Source organism: Bos grunniens, chromosome 7 (genome assembly GCF_055505025.1).
Source record: "Bos grunniens cultivar Pamir isolate PY7600 chromosome 7, Bosgru_T2T1.0, whole genome shotgun sequence".
Classification (NCBI taxonomy): domain Eukaryota; kingdom Metazoa; phylum Chordata; class Mammalia; order Artiodactyla; family Bovidae; genus Bos; species Bos grunniens.
The window spans coordinates 40614200-40628923 of NC_141171.1; the positions used below are offsets into that span (position 1 = coordinate 40614200).

Sequence of the window (14724 nt, forward strand, 5' to 3'; positions counted from 1 at the left end):
TAGGAGTTGAGATCCTAGAATAGACTAGCATGGGTAGAGGAGCTGTCTTGGAGGAGTTGAATGGTCCACACTAGCTTTGGAGACTAGAAAGAGAGGAGAGAGATCCAGAGGGGAAAAAGAGGAAAGGGGGAAGCGGGTAGGGGGAGGAGAAGGAGCAGCCACTATGAGGTGGAGAGAAGTCTGGGCAGTGCTGAGCCTTGGAATCCCATACAGGCAAAGGTGTTTTCAAGAAAGAGGGATAGTCAATGAGGATAAGTGCTGCTGCAAGATCCAATGAAATGAGGCAAAACCACTGATAAGAGCATTGACCCATAGTATTTGGTATAGAGGCTCCCTGAGCAGAACAGAGGTAGAGCTGCTGGGATAGGGTAGTTTAGAGAGAGAAAGGAGGTGAGGGAGTGGAGACAGTTGGGTAGAAAAAAGTGGCAGTGGCTGAGGGAGAATGGGTCCCATCTTAAAGATGGGAGAATTACAGTGTGTGGCTTAAAGGAAGGAGGGGCTGGGCAGGAGCCAGGAGGAGCAGAGAAGGGAGAAGAGGAGGCAAGGTGGTCTTTGGACCCTGAGCCTAACAGGGAGCAAGTGAGTGGAAGTCCATGGTGGACTTCTGAATACACAGACACTTCAGCAAAAGAAGAAGCAGGATGTGATGGTTTATTTTATGCATCAATTTGGCAAGGTCTTGGTACCCAGTTATTTGATCACACAGAAGTCTCAAATTTGCTGTGAAGATACTTTTTGAATGAGATTAACATTTAAATTGGTAGACTTTGCATAAAACAGATTATCCTCCATAAATAAATGGGCTTCAATCAGTTAGTCTCTAAGAGTAAAGACCAAGGGAATTCCCTGGTGGTCCAGTGGTTACGACGGCACAGAGTTTTAACAATGTAGGGGGCATGAGTTTGATCCCTGGTTGAGGAACCAAGATCACACATGCCCTGCAGCACCGCCAAAAGATTAAAACAAGAGTAAAGACTGAGGTTTACACACACTGTCCTCCCCCCATCCCACACTTAAGGAATTCTGCCTGCAAACTGCCTTTTATCTTGAACTGCAACATCATCTCTTCCCTTGGTCTCTGATCTGCTGGCCTACCCTGCACATTTTGGGCTTGCAAGCCTCCACAATTATGTGAACCAGTCTTGTGAAATAAATCAATCAGTCCCCTCCCCTCTTCATACACACACACACACACACCCTATTGGTTTTGTTTCTCTGGAGAACCCTGACTGACAGGAAGGAACAAGAGATAGTAGAGATGTGAGAGCAGGAGGAAGGCATGACACACTCACCTTGCAGAGTAGAAAGGTGAATGGACTGTAGCAAAGGAAACCATAGATTATGCCAAACATGGAAAGTGAACTTTGCACCATAAAGTACCATGTATAGCTTTCCTAAAAATGCCGTATCTACAAACAGAAGGGCAGCAATTACATCTTCCCCTGGGGAGAAGGTCATCATTCCACAGGATGTACTTGTAGATGAATGACAAATACAGGTGTATAAAATGTGCCACCTTGTTGTCTGATTCCTGGACAGCCACATCTGGCTTACCTGAGAGCTCATTAGAAATAGAACCCTCGGGTCCCAAACACAGTCTGAATCGTTAACCAAATACTAGGACTAGACTTTCTAGTTACTTGCAATTTGTTTTGTTTTGTTTTTTGGGTGAGTTGAATGGCATGTGGGATCTTAGTTCCCTGACCGGTGTTTGAACCCATGCCCCTTGCAGTGGAAGCTCCACTTCCACTTCCACCAGGGAAGTCCAGCTCTTTGCAGTTTGGGAAGCTCTGTTGTAAAGGAGTCAGCATGATTCTGGGCAGAGTAGATGCTCAACAAACTATAGCTTGACTAGCAGTCCTAAGAATAACAGTGCTGAGTATTACTATGACTTATTCATAGACTTCTAGGAAGCAAGGACAGTAGGGTTCTGACCTGGTACCCCAATATCCAGCAGAGGTTATGGCTGATAAAAAGGGCTCTGAGAACCCACTGAGTGAAGAAATTTGGCTTGATTAATTTTCTTGCAATACAGGCCTCCCAGCTGTCACGTGAAGGCTGCTCATCTATTTTTATATTTTGTTTTGTTTTGTTCCTTTTGCCAAAGTCAAAAAGACTTTGAGAACTACACAAAGACGAACATAACCAACTATTCAAGTGCTCCAATGAAAGCACCTAAAATAACCCAGTTGTTCACTGGAAAAAGGTGCCAAGGATGGAGGAGAAGGAGGAGGGTGTTAGGGAAGTAGGGGTCATTTGCACTTTGGATGCTCTTTAGAGGTGGACTCAGGACAGGTGGGATTAACTAAGGATCATGAGTTGTCAGGAGGTGAGGGTGACATAATGGAATAGTCACAAATGAGTGTAGCAAGCAGATCTGGGGTGTGGGTGGTAAGAAAATAAGAGTCACTCCAAGATGGGTGCACTGTGGCATTTCACAGTTGTGGCAAAACCTTAGGAAAGCCATGTTTCCTGTAAACACATAGATACTTTATTGTGTCTGTCTTTCCTGCCTGTTCTTTTTTAAAAAATTTTATTTATTAAAACCTTAGGAAAACCATGCTTCCTGTGAACACATAGATGCTTTACTGTGTCTGTCTTTCCTGCCTGTTTTTTTAAAAAATTTTTATTTATTTTGGCTGTGCTTGGTCTTCATTGCTGTGCACAGGCTTTCTCTAGTTGCAGCGAGCGAGGGCTACTCTTTAGTTGCTGTGCTCAGCCTTCTCATTGTAATGGCTTTGTGCCTTGCAGAGCACGGGTTCTGGGCAGGCAAGCTTCAGAAGTTGTGGCTCACAGTCTCTAGAGCTCACCCTCGGGCTTGGTTCTCTTAAGGCAGGTGGAAAATCCCAGAGCAGGGATGGAACTTGTGTCTTCTGCACTGGCAAGCGGATTCTGAACCACTGTATCATGAGGGAAATCCTCCTGCCTGTTTTCTCTGTCCACTCTAATTTTCAGTTTTGCTCCTGCATAGTCTTTGACTCTTTCTGGAGGGAATCAACCCTGGCTATTGCAGTTCTTTGAATGTTCCCTTTCATTCTGTCTGTTCCTTAAGTGAGGTGAATCCCAGGATCCTGGAATTTCAGGAAGCTGGAGCTCAGGGAGAGAAAACTGGTCAAGGATCCCAGATGTATGGGGATCGGGGTGGGGAAGGCAGATGTCATGCACAATATGTTCAGCATATGTTAGGCTTACCATCTGCATTTTATCACTTAATGCACACTGGAATCCCAGGAAGCTGGAGCCCTCAGGGCCACATGAAGAGCTTGGAGTCTGTCCTGTAGGACAGAAGTGTTCACTACATGCTGGATCCCATACTCTAAGGTGTGTCCTGATCCCTTCTCAGAGCACAGAACCTATGCTAGCCCCTTCATCTCTATCTAGCCTTCCTATTCAAGTGTGGTTTAAGTCATATAACCATGGAGTACCTTTATCTTAGGTATTTTTTCTCAGTCAGTCTCAGGAACAGGGAAATCTTATTTCTGTTCCCTTGCTCTGCTGGTTGCTTAGATGTTGGGAGGCAGTGGATAAGTTTCTCTACTCATATATGATGATACAATCCCTGGGTCACATGAATCAAACAAAATTTTTTGCATAAGTACTCCAGTGACAGGGGCTTCTCCGGTGGCTCAATGATAAAGAATCCACCTGCAGTGCAGGATTTGCAGGAGATATGGGTTGGATCCCTGGGTGGGGAAGATCCCCTGGAGGAGGGCATGGTAACCCACTCCAGTACTCTTGCCTGGAGAATCCCATGGACAGAGGAGCCTGGCAGGCTACAGTTTATAGGTTTGCAAAGAGTCAGACATGACTGAGTGACTTAGCACATGCACACGCACCCCAGCACAGAGTCAGGGATACTTAGGAGGTACTTACATGTCATAGTCCCCCTTTCCTCCTCAGTTAGCTGTACATGAACTTTTAAACTTCTTAGTGTTCAACACCTGTAATTATAGTGCATCTCAGTTTGAGTTTCTGCTACTGAACACCTGGATGGTAGTCACTATGTATATTTGCTCCAGACATAGAGAATTCTGAATTCTGAGTCCTTATTCCTCAGATACTCTGAGTGCTTTCACTAAATCTTTTAAACATAGCATGATCTATTTCAGGAATTTCCTGACACTACTGACCCTTCTAATTTTTCCAGTCTCCCTTCAGCCCCATTCTCTCAAGCTCAGTTTATTTCACGTGCAGATAGGGATGGCAGTGAGAGTCCTGTAATGGGTCAAAATGTATCCCACAACATGATATACTTAAATCCTGATCTCTTATTACTGTGGAAGTAGCCTTATTTGGAAATAGGATCTTTGTAGTTGTGAACAAGTTATGACAAGGTCATACTGAATTAGAGTGACCTTGAAGTCCAATGATGGGTTCGTAGGTCATATGAAGATAAATACCAGGATGAAGGCCATGTGACCATGAAGCCAGAGATGGGAGTGGTGTGTCTACAAGGCCAGGAATGCCAGGGATTGCTGGTAATCACCAGACGCTAAGAGAAAGCAAGGAAGGATTCTCCCCCTAGAGTATGGTCCTGCCACGCCCTGATTTCACACTCTGGCCTCCAGAACTTGAGAGAAGAAATTCCTGTTGTTTCAGGTTACCCAGTCTGTACGATTTGTTACAGCAGCCCTAAGGAACTAACACAGGCCTGGGTGCTTCCCTGGTGGCCCAGTGGCTAAGACTCCGTGTTCCCAATGCAAGGGGCCTGGGTTTGAGCCCTGGTTAGGGAATTAGATCCTGCATGCCGCAACTAAGACCTTGTGCAGCCAAATAAGTAAATATTAAAAACAAACAAACAAACACAGGCCTTGACCCACCCACCCTCACACACCCACTAATTTGGCTTACAATATTAGAATACTTGTCACAGTCTTACTTCTGCCTGTTTGTGATTATTTCCAGCCTTGCTCATAGTCTCTTGTAGATAAATTTGAGACCCCGCATTGAAATGTGAAAGTTATCTGCTTTTCTCTGCTTTTTACCTCCCCGACCTACCTAACTGGTTAAAACTGACAGAGCCCCCATTCATCTCTTTTGCATTCTGGTTGTTTTTGTTGAGGTCATCTCCTCGGAACACAGAGATAATTGCCAGCACATATGCTGTCCTAATCACTCTCCTCTCTGAGTTAATTCAATTTAGCATTTACTGGGTGTCAACTCAGAGCAGCCTGGCTCAAGGGTGAGCAAATGGAGCTTCTTCTGGAAGATGGGAAAACCTCATTGGCACAACACGAAGATGAAATAAGTGAATGAATGACCATTATGCAAAATACTTGTTATTTGGAGGGAATTGTGTGACCAACCTGCAGATGAGGTTAGAGGCTAAAGAATTTGGATTTCACTGGTAAGCTAGTACTTCTCACGATTTTTTTTTGCCTGCAGCCCAAAGACATACAAATCATGATTCACGCCAATAATTTCTGCTCTATTCTATTATGCAGAAAAAAGGCTGGAGTGTTGGCAGATGCTCTATTCAGCCAAACTCTACCCAGGTTTCCCTGAGCATTTTTCCAACTAGATCTGACTTTCAGGCCTCCATTCTTGCTTTACATTGTCCAACTTTAGGAGGAATCCTGCTCAGTCAGTTTAACCAGAAGCCCCCACCCTCAAGATTTCTGATTACCCTTGAAATCTCTGATCAGGTTGCTCATCCTCCCCACCATCCCTCAGGTGATATCTGATTACCCTGGCCTACCTTAAACAAGAATCCCCTTAGGTCAGGTTGCTTTATCCTGAATGCCCCTTTATTCCTAAGGTTTTCCCTTGGTAATATTCTATCCACTGACCTTGCTCCTTGGCTATGAATTTCAACCTTTCCTTTTTGCCTTTGGAGTTGAGCCCAATCATTCTTTCCATTACAGAATCCCACTTCGGTGGTCTGTACACCTATCCCAGTAGTCCCCTGAATAAAGACTGTCTTATTGTGCTTTAAATAGTGTCATGAATAATTTTTTTTTAATACTATTATAGGCTCTTATGGGTCTTTTAACACAGTGGAGTGTTAATGAAGCATTCTCCTTAGGCTAAGGGAACTGTGATGTGTACCAGAGTTCAGTTAAGTATTTTGGGAAAACCCAGGAGAGAGGTGGGCTGCTGGCTTACTGACTTGACAAGAAAACAGACAGTTGTTAGTGAGTATGGGAGTTGAAGGCCAGAAAGTCAGCTGCCCCGTAACTGTAATTGAGTCCAATCACTGATGAGGGGTCTTGTATGTCTCAGTCACCATTAGGTTGTGGAAAGGCATTGTCAGGTAAAAATTCTCTCCCAGAACTGTAGAAAGTCTGGGAACTAAAAACTCATCTTGTAGTAACTTGCTGAGAAATAACATTCTAAAGCCTGTGTTGTGGGCTTTGGGAATAAAGGTCTGGCTCCTAAACCTCATCACAAATAGTAATACCCAGAATTCTGAATTGTAGGGTGGGCCCTGGGTCTGACTCATGCTGGTAGCCTTCCTGGAGACTCCCCAGCTGTGTCAGAAGGGAGGCAGGCTACTGGGACTTAACAAATGAGACAGATGTACGGTCTATAACCAACTCAATGCGAACACAGCTGTCTTCCTCTGTGGCCTGAATGATCCAGGCCTCCCAAACTAGAAACAGATAGTTTAAATGTTACTTTGTATTCTTATTTTCTTTCTTTACATTATTTAGGCTAGATGAAAGGTTATCATCTACTTGTATCCTTGAAAGTGAAAGTGAAGTCGCTCTGTCGTGTCCGACTCTTTGCGGCCCCATGGACTGTAGCCTACCAGGCTCCTCCATCCATGGGATTTTCCAGGCAAGAGCACTAGAGTGGGTTGCCATTTCCTTCTCCAGGGGATCTTCCCAACCCAGGGATCGAACTCTGGTCTCCCGCATCACAGGCAGACGCTTTAACCTCTGAGCTACCAGGGAAGCCCTAGCCTCACTTTAAAAAAAAAAAAAAAAAAAATCTGCCTTTATCCTCACAATTACTTGATATAATTGCTTGTTCTTTTTGTTGTTGTTGTTAGGAAAATATTTATGGTTTTATTGCATGATGAGGCATTGAAACATCTGAACAAATCAGTATCTGGGTAATGAGGCTTTCTCCTTCACTTTTATGGGTTACTAAAGCAATTTGTCAGTAGATTTTCAAAAAAAGAAAAAAAGACAACCTTTTGCATTACTTAAGTCATTCCAAGGTATACGCTGGTACAACACAAGCTTCTATCAGATGCAGCTAGTCTAGAATCCAAATATCATGCAAAACAGCTCAGTAGAGCAGCACACTGCATCCATTCCCACCAAGGCCCTGCTTATTTGTTGATATTAGGAGCATCTGAAGGAATGTGAATAGTTGAATAGTAAGTGGAAGAGGAAGAAGAAATAGCATGAATGCCTGGCTGGGAGGGGTTCAGTCCAAGTTGTGCAGGGCAAGCCTGAACATGTCATTGGTACAAATCCAAGCAACCTTGATGCTCTTTAATTGGAACATCTGGTGGAACCACATGATGGGGTCTTCATTGGCCTTGAGCTGGCCAAAACTGTGCTGATGATGCAACTATCCAGCATGGGCTGATGGTCCTGAGCCATGATGCTGTGCTGGGTTTTCTGGAATGGAAGCTAGGCAATTTCTTCACAATGGCAGCTTTCCCTTGGAATTGCTGTCCTTCCCATGTGAATCCTGAGGTGTCGAAATAAACTGCTCCTAGTTGGATTCTATCATTATCAAATAACTGGTAGTAATGTTGAATGAAGCTGGAGCCAATTTGCTCCCAAACTGGCTTGTCTCCCATTCTGAAGCATCACCCAGCCTCATTGAGATCCAAAGAGCTGGCACAATGGTGGCAGAGACCCAACTTGGTCTTCCTGTTTTGTTTTAAAATTTACTTATTCTACTAGTGCAGAGTTAACACCCTGAAAAATCCTCAGAAGTTATCCAGCATCAAACTTCTTAACTGAGTTGAAAACAAAGCCTGGAAAAGTTAACAGGGTATTTAAGGAATTTCCAGGGACTCAACAAGTTCATCTGACCTCTGATTTCTGGGACTCTTTACAGGGACTGCTGCCTGGTCTGTTATAACAGAGCCTTCTGGTTGCTGGAGGCTGGACAATCCATGCCCTTGGCCTTCTCTTCTGTTCTCCACTGGACCCTCTCACCTTTCATAATTCCTCCTTGTTGTTGTTCAATTGCTAAGTCATGTCTGACTCTTTGAGACCCCATGTGTTGAAGGAAGGGAACCCCTTTTCCAGGGCCCAAGAGTGGGCTCTTGTCTGACACTCAGAAATGTATTGTTTAAGAAATGAATTGTCACATAAGCTGACAAAGCAAAAGACTTTATTAAGAAGAGGTGCCTATGCAAAGAAGAGTAGGGTAAGAGAACCCAGGAGAACTGCTGTGCCACATGGCTCACAGTCTTGGATTATATGGTAATGGGATTAGTTTCCAGATTTTCTCTGGCGAATCACTCTGACTCAGGGTCCTTCCTGGTGGGTCAAGCATTGCTCAACCAAAATGGATGCCAGTGAGGATTCTGGGAGGTAGTAGGACATGGGGAGAAACATCAATAACCTCAGATATGCAGATGACACCACCTTATGGCAGAAAGTGAAGAACTAAAGAGCCTCTTGATGAAAGTAAAAGAGGAGAGTGAAAAAGCTGGCTTAAAACTCAACATTTAGAAAATGAAGATCATGGCATCCAATCCCATCACTTCATGGCAAATAGATGGGGAAACAATGGAAACAATGACAGACTTTATTTTTTTGGGTTCCAAAATCACTGCAGATGGTGACTACAGCCATGAAATTGAAAGACACCTGCTCCTTGGAAGAAGAGCTATGACCAACCTAGACAGCATATTAAAAAGCAGAGACATTACTTTGCTGCAAAGGTCCACCTAGTCAAAGCTATGGTTTTTGCAGTAGTCATGTATGGATGTGCAAGTTGGACTATAAAGAAAGCTGAGTGCTGAAGAATTGATGCTTTTGAACTGTGGTGTTGGAGAAGACTCTTGAAAGTCCACTGGACTACAAGGAGGTCAAACCAGTGAATCCTAAAGGAAATCAATCCTGAATATTCATTGGAAGGACTGATGCTGAAGCTGAAACTCCAATCCTTTGGCCACCTGATGGGAAGAACTGACTCATTGGAAAAGACCCAGATGCTGGGAAAGATTGAAGGCAGAAGGAGAAGGTGACAACAGAGGATGAGATGGTTGGATGGCATCACTGACTCAATGGACATGACTTTGAGCAAGCTCTGGGAGTTGGTGATGGACAGGGAAGCCTGTCATGCTGCAGTCCATGGGGTCACAAAGATGCAATTGAACTGAACTGAACTGAGGACACGGGGCGTCTCCTTTTGACCTCTTTCAAATTCATCCATTGGTGATGGCTTGTTAGTTCTGTGTTCCTTACTGGGACCTCCTGTCTTAAAATATAATTCATGCAAATGGTTACTGTGGTGCCTGGCCAGGGTGGGCAGTTTCAGTCAGTGTGCTTCCCCTAACACATGGACTGCAGCATACCAGGCTTCCCTGTCCTTCATTGTCTCCCAGAATTTGCTCAAACTCATGTCCATTGAGTTAGTGATGCCATCCAATCATTTCATCCTCTATCGACCCCTTCTCTTCCTGCCTTCAATCTTTCCCAGCATCAGGGTTTTTACCAATGAGTTGGCTCTTCGAATCAGGTGGCCAAAGTATTGGAGCTTCAGCTTTAGCATCAGTCCTTCCAGTGAATATTCAAGGTTGATTTCCTTTAGGATTGACTGGTATGATCTTGCTGTCCAAGGGACTCTCTAGTGTCTTCTCCAACACCACAATTTTAAAGCATCAATTCTTCTATGCTCCGCCTTCTTCTTTATGGTCCAACTCTCACATCCATCTATTGAAAAATCGTAACTTTGACTATATGGACCTTTGTCCTCAAAGTGATGTCTCTCCTAGACCATTTCAACCTGTGGGCACCCCCCACCCCCCACCAACACACACACACACACCAGCCTCCAGGAGTTTCTGGGGGCCTGCCCTGCCAGAGCCAATTTCTCTGACGCAGGGGTGGTTGAGCCTTACAAAGGCCACGAACTGAGGGAGGGATGGGCTGGCCATAAGGGAGAGTCTAGAACTGTGGCCTCCTAATCAGTCACTTGGACTGGGAAGGGGAGGGTCCAGATGTGTGCACATCTAGCCAAGTACATTTTGCCTTGGCTCAGGAATTTCTGAGGGTGGGCAATATATTTCAAATAGCCTACCCCCTGGCGCTGGACTCCTGCAAATGACCAGACCCAGGAGCTGCCCATCACAGTAGGTAATGACCCGTTACCAACTTTGGTTCTGTGACACCAACTCTGTTGTAAGAAAATCTCGTGTTGGCCCTAACACCATTGTAAGGGTGAAATTGCGGGAGGTTTCGGGGATCAATATCTATTCCAAAAATGCTGGGCAGATGTTTGAAATCAGAATTAACCAGAATTTCAGTTCTCCCATTTCTAGGGTGAAAGGTTGTTTAAAGAAATTTTAAATACAAGTAGTTTTCTTAGGGAGATTTATGAAAAAAAGAAGAGGAAGAAGGAGAAGCTAGCAGGTTCATGCCTCTCTATTGTTTGGATTTGATGACAGAAATAGAAGGAATGAGCAGGAACAAAAGGCATGGCACTCCCTGGGCTTTCTTGCGCCCCCTGCTGGTCTGTGCCTGCGGGGATTCCTCACATCTGCAAATAAAAAACTGGTCTTATATTTGAGAACCATCGCCACAGGGAAAATCTCGCCCGATTCTGAGCTTCCATTTCTCAAACTACAACTACTCTCCAGGTTTTGTGAATTTGCCTTCCCTTTCTTGCCACTTCCAGTGACTTCTCTGATAGCACCTTTTGCACATTTCCTTGGAGAAGGCAATGGCACCCCACTCCAGTACTCTTGCCTGGAAAATCCCATGGACGGAGGAGCCTGGTAGGCTGCAGTCCTTGGGGTCGCTAGAGTCGGACAAGACTGAGCGACTTCACTTTCACTTTTCACTTTCATGCATTGGAGAAGGAAATGGCAACCCACTCCAGTGTTCTTGCCTGGAGAATCCCAGGGACGGGGGAGCCTGGTGGGCTGCCGTCTATGGGGTCGCACAGAGTTGGACACGACTGAAGCGACTTAGCAGCAGCAGCAGCACATTTCCTGTTGTTGTTCTGAGTCTTTGTGACTCCATGGACTGCAGCACACCAGGCTTCCCTGTCCTCCACCATCTCCCCAAGCTTGCTCAAACTCATGCATGCCCTTTGAGTCGATGATGCCATCCAACCATCTCATCCTCTGTCGTCCCCTTCTCCTGCCTCTGATCTTTCCCTGTATCAGGGTCTTTCCTATTGGGGGATTAAGAAAAAAAAAAAAAATCTGCAAGTTACCTATTGAATGCCATTCAGAATGAGAACAGGGAGCTCTTTTAACCTGGATTGTTCTGTCCGGTATGACTTTTTGCGACCCCACGGACTGTAGCTGGCAAGGCTCCTCCATCCATGGGATTTCTGAGGCAAGAATGCTGAAGTGGGTTGCCATTTTCTTCTCCAGGGGAGCTTCCAGACACAAAGGATGGAACCAGCATCTCTTGTGTCTTCTACATCGGCAGGCAGATTATCACTAGCACAACCTGGGAACCCTTTAAACCTGGGACCTTGCAGCAAATCCTCCTTTCCCAACAGGTCTTAGACTGGTGCATTTCACCCTGTGAGTTGCACATGGGTTAATCAATGTAGTGGGGCAACACTCACTTTTTTTTTTTTTAAAAGAAGAGACTAGTGGAGATGAAATATCAGAGCACATTGCTCTAGTTTGGAAATGAGTCCATAGACTCAGGTATTTCTGAAATAGGGCTTTTGTTTTCTCAATATCTGCAAGAAGGAAGACTGAGGGGAGTATCCATCATCAAGAAACCACTAGTTAACTTCATTACAGTTCCCATTTCCACAATTTTATGGGTGCTTTTAGAGAACAAAAGGAGACACCCTCACCTTCCAAATACCGTTGGTTTGAATATCTACACTGCAGTCTGGGAAGTCCTGAAAAGTAAACACAATCTACCTTTGAAATCACAAGCTTTGAAATCTACCCTAAATAACTATAGATAAGGTAGAATTTGCATTTGGAAAGGGACCCAAATATACATTTAAAAGAGAAGTGGAGGACTCTCCCCTTTATGGGGAACAAAAAAGAGAAACCGGACCTAGAGGGAGGAAAATGAAATTTTTTGTTACATTAACCTTTAGAATTTTAGGCTATGTCAGGGTAAGTATTGTTCCCAGAATTTTGTACCCATTTTGAACATACACACATATTTACATATACGTACATAAATATGTACTCAATAAAAGGTTAAATGTATTTCTTTGGCTTGCAATTTTAGAAGTGTGAGAGACAGTAACCATATCATTATATCATTAGTTCTTTATTTTTTTCAATATTTATTTGGCTGCGTTCGGTCTTAGTTGTGGCAGGAGAGGTCAAGCATTGTGGCTTAGTTGCCCCGGGGCACATGGGATCTTACTAGGGATCAAACCCGCACCCCCTGCACTGGAATGCAGATACTTAACCACTGGACCACCAGGGAAGTCCTTATCTTGAGTTCTCAAAGGGCAGTCTTTGGAATACCTGTGTTGAATTCCAATTGTGTGTATAATGAAAACCCTGATTCCTGGCTCCTTCCAAAACCTTGCAAATGGCAAGCACTAAGTGGGAGTCTTTTCAACCTGCATTTAGCACCATCTGACAATCATTTATTCTCAAAGAGCAGTGGAATCCTGTCCACATCAAAACTACCTGGAATTTTCTCTGAAAGCAAGGCTTCCTTAGTCATAGAACTGCTGGAAGGTGGACCCAAGAAATCTTCGTTTTTCCTAAGTTGAGGTGAGTTTCTGAAACACTGTAAAGTTTGAACTGCGTTAGATGATTTGGGTACACTCTAAAAGTTTTTCAGTCATTACCCCATAGACTCATTTTTTTGTTGTTTTCATTTGTTTTTGTTTGGTTCACCCTTGGCAGTGACAGTGTGGCCCTCCTGTGGTCCCCTGAGGACCACCAAGGAATTTCCTCTTTTTTTTTTTTAAATTAGCAGCAGTTAGAACCGCACATGGAACTACTGACTGGTTCTGGATTGGGAGAAGAGTACATCAAGGCTGTATATTGTCACCCTGCTTATTTAACTTATATGCAGAGTGTATCATGCAAAATGTGGGACTGAATGAAGCACAAGTTGGAATCAAGATTGCAGGGAGAAATATCAATATCAATATGCAGATGACACCACCCTTATGGCAGAAAGTGAAGAAGAACTAAAGAGCCTCTTCATGAAAGTGAGAGAGTGGAAAATTTGACTTAAAATTCAACATTCAAAAAATGAAGATGATGGCATCCCTACATTTCATGGCAAGAGATGGGCAAACAATGGAAACAGTGACAGACTTTATTTTCTTGGGCTCCAAGATCACTGAAGATGGTGACTGCAGCCATGAAATTAAAAGATGCTTGCTTCTTGGAAGGAAAGCTATGACCAACCTCAGTTCAGTTCAGTTGCTCAGTCATGTCTGACTCTTTGAGACCCCTTGGACTGCAGCACTCCAGGCTTCCCTGTCCATCACCAACTCCCGGAGTTTACTCAAACTCATGTCAATTGAGTCTGTGATGCCATCCAACCATCTCATTCTCTGTTGTCACCTTCCTCCCACCTTCAATCTTTCCCAGCATCAGGGTCTTTTCAGTGAGTCAGTTCTTCACATCAGGTGGCCAAAGTACTGGAGTTTCAGCTTCAGCATCAGTCCATCCAATGAATATTCAGGACTGAATTCTTTTAGGCTCTACTGGTTTGATCCCCTTGTGTTGCAGGAAGGGGGACCCCTCCCAGGGCCCAAAACTGGGCTCTTGTCTAACACTTGGAAATGAATTGTCCGAGGAGACACATGTGCTGACAAAGCAAGAGATTTTATTGGGAAATGGCACCCGGGTGGACTGCAGTAGGGGAAGGGAACCCAGGAGAACTGCTCTGCTGCATGGCTCGCGGTCTCAGGTTTTATGGTGATGGGATTAGTTTCCGGGTGGTCTTTGGCCAATCATTCTAATTCAGAGTCTTTCCTGGTGGCACACGCATAGCTCAGCCAAGATGGATGCTAGCGAGAGGGATTCTGGGCAGTGGATGGACACGCGGTGTCTCCTTTAGACCTTTCCCGAACTCTTCCAGTTTGTGGTGGCTTATTAGTTCAGTATTCCTTATCAGGATCTCCTGTCATAAAACAACTCATGCAAATGGTTACTATGGTGCCTGGCCAGGATGGGTGGTTTCAATCAGTGTGCTTCCCCTAACACTTGCAGTCCAAGGGACTCTCAAGGAGTCTTCTGCAACACCACAGTTCAAAAGCATCAATTTTTCGGCACTCAGCTTTCTGTATAGTCCAACTCTCACATCCATACATGACTACTGGAAACACCATAGCCTTGACTAGACGGACCTTTGTCGGCAAAGTAATGTCCCTGCTTTTTAATGTGCTGTCTACGTTGATCATAACTCATCCTCCAAGGAGCAAGCATCTTTTAATTTCATGACTGCAGTCACCATCTGCAGTGATTTTGGAGCCCCCGAAATAAAGTCTGTCACTGTTTCCACTATTTCCCCATTTATTTGCCATGAAGTGATGGGACCAGATGGCATGATCTTAGTTTTCTGAATGTTGAGATTTAAGCCAACTTTTCACTCTCCTCTTTTACTTTCATCAAGAAGCTCTTTA

The 14724-nt window shown here is 44.4% G+C and overlaps 1 pseudogene; it reads right to left on the bottom strand.

Moving 5' to 3' along the window:
- Positions 1-7377: 7377 nt before the first annotated feature.
- Positions 7378-7816, bottom strand: LOC147369169 (nuclear transport factor 2 pseudogene; annotated as a pseudogene).
- Between the last annotated feature and the right edge of the window lie 6908 nt (positions 7817-14724).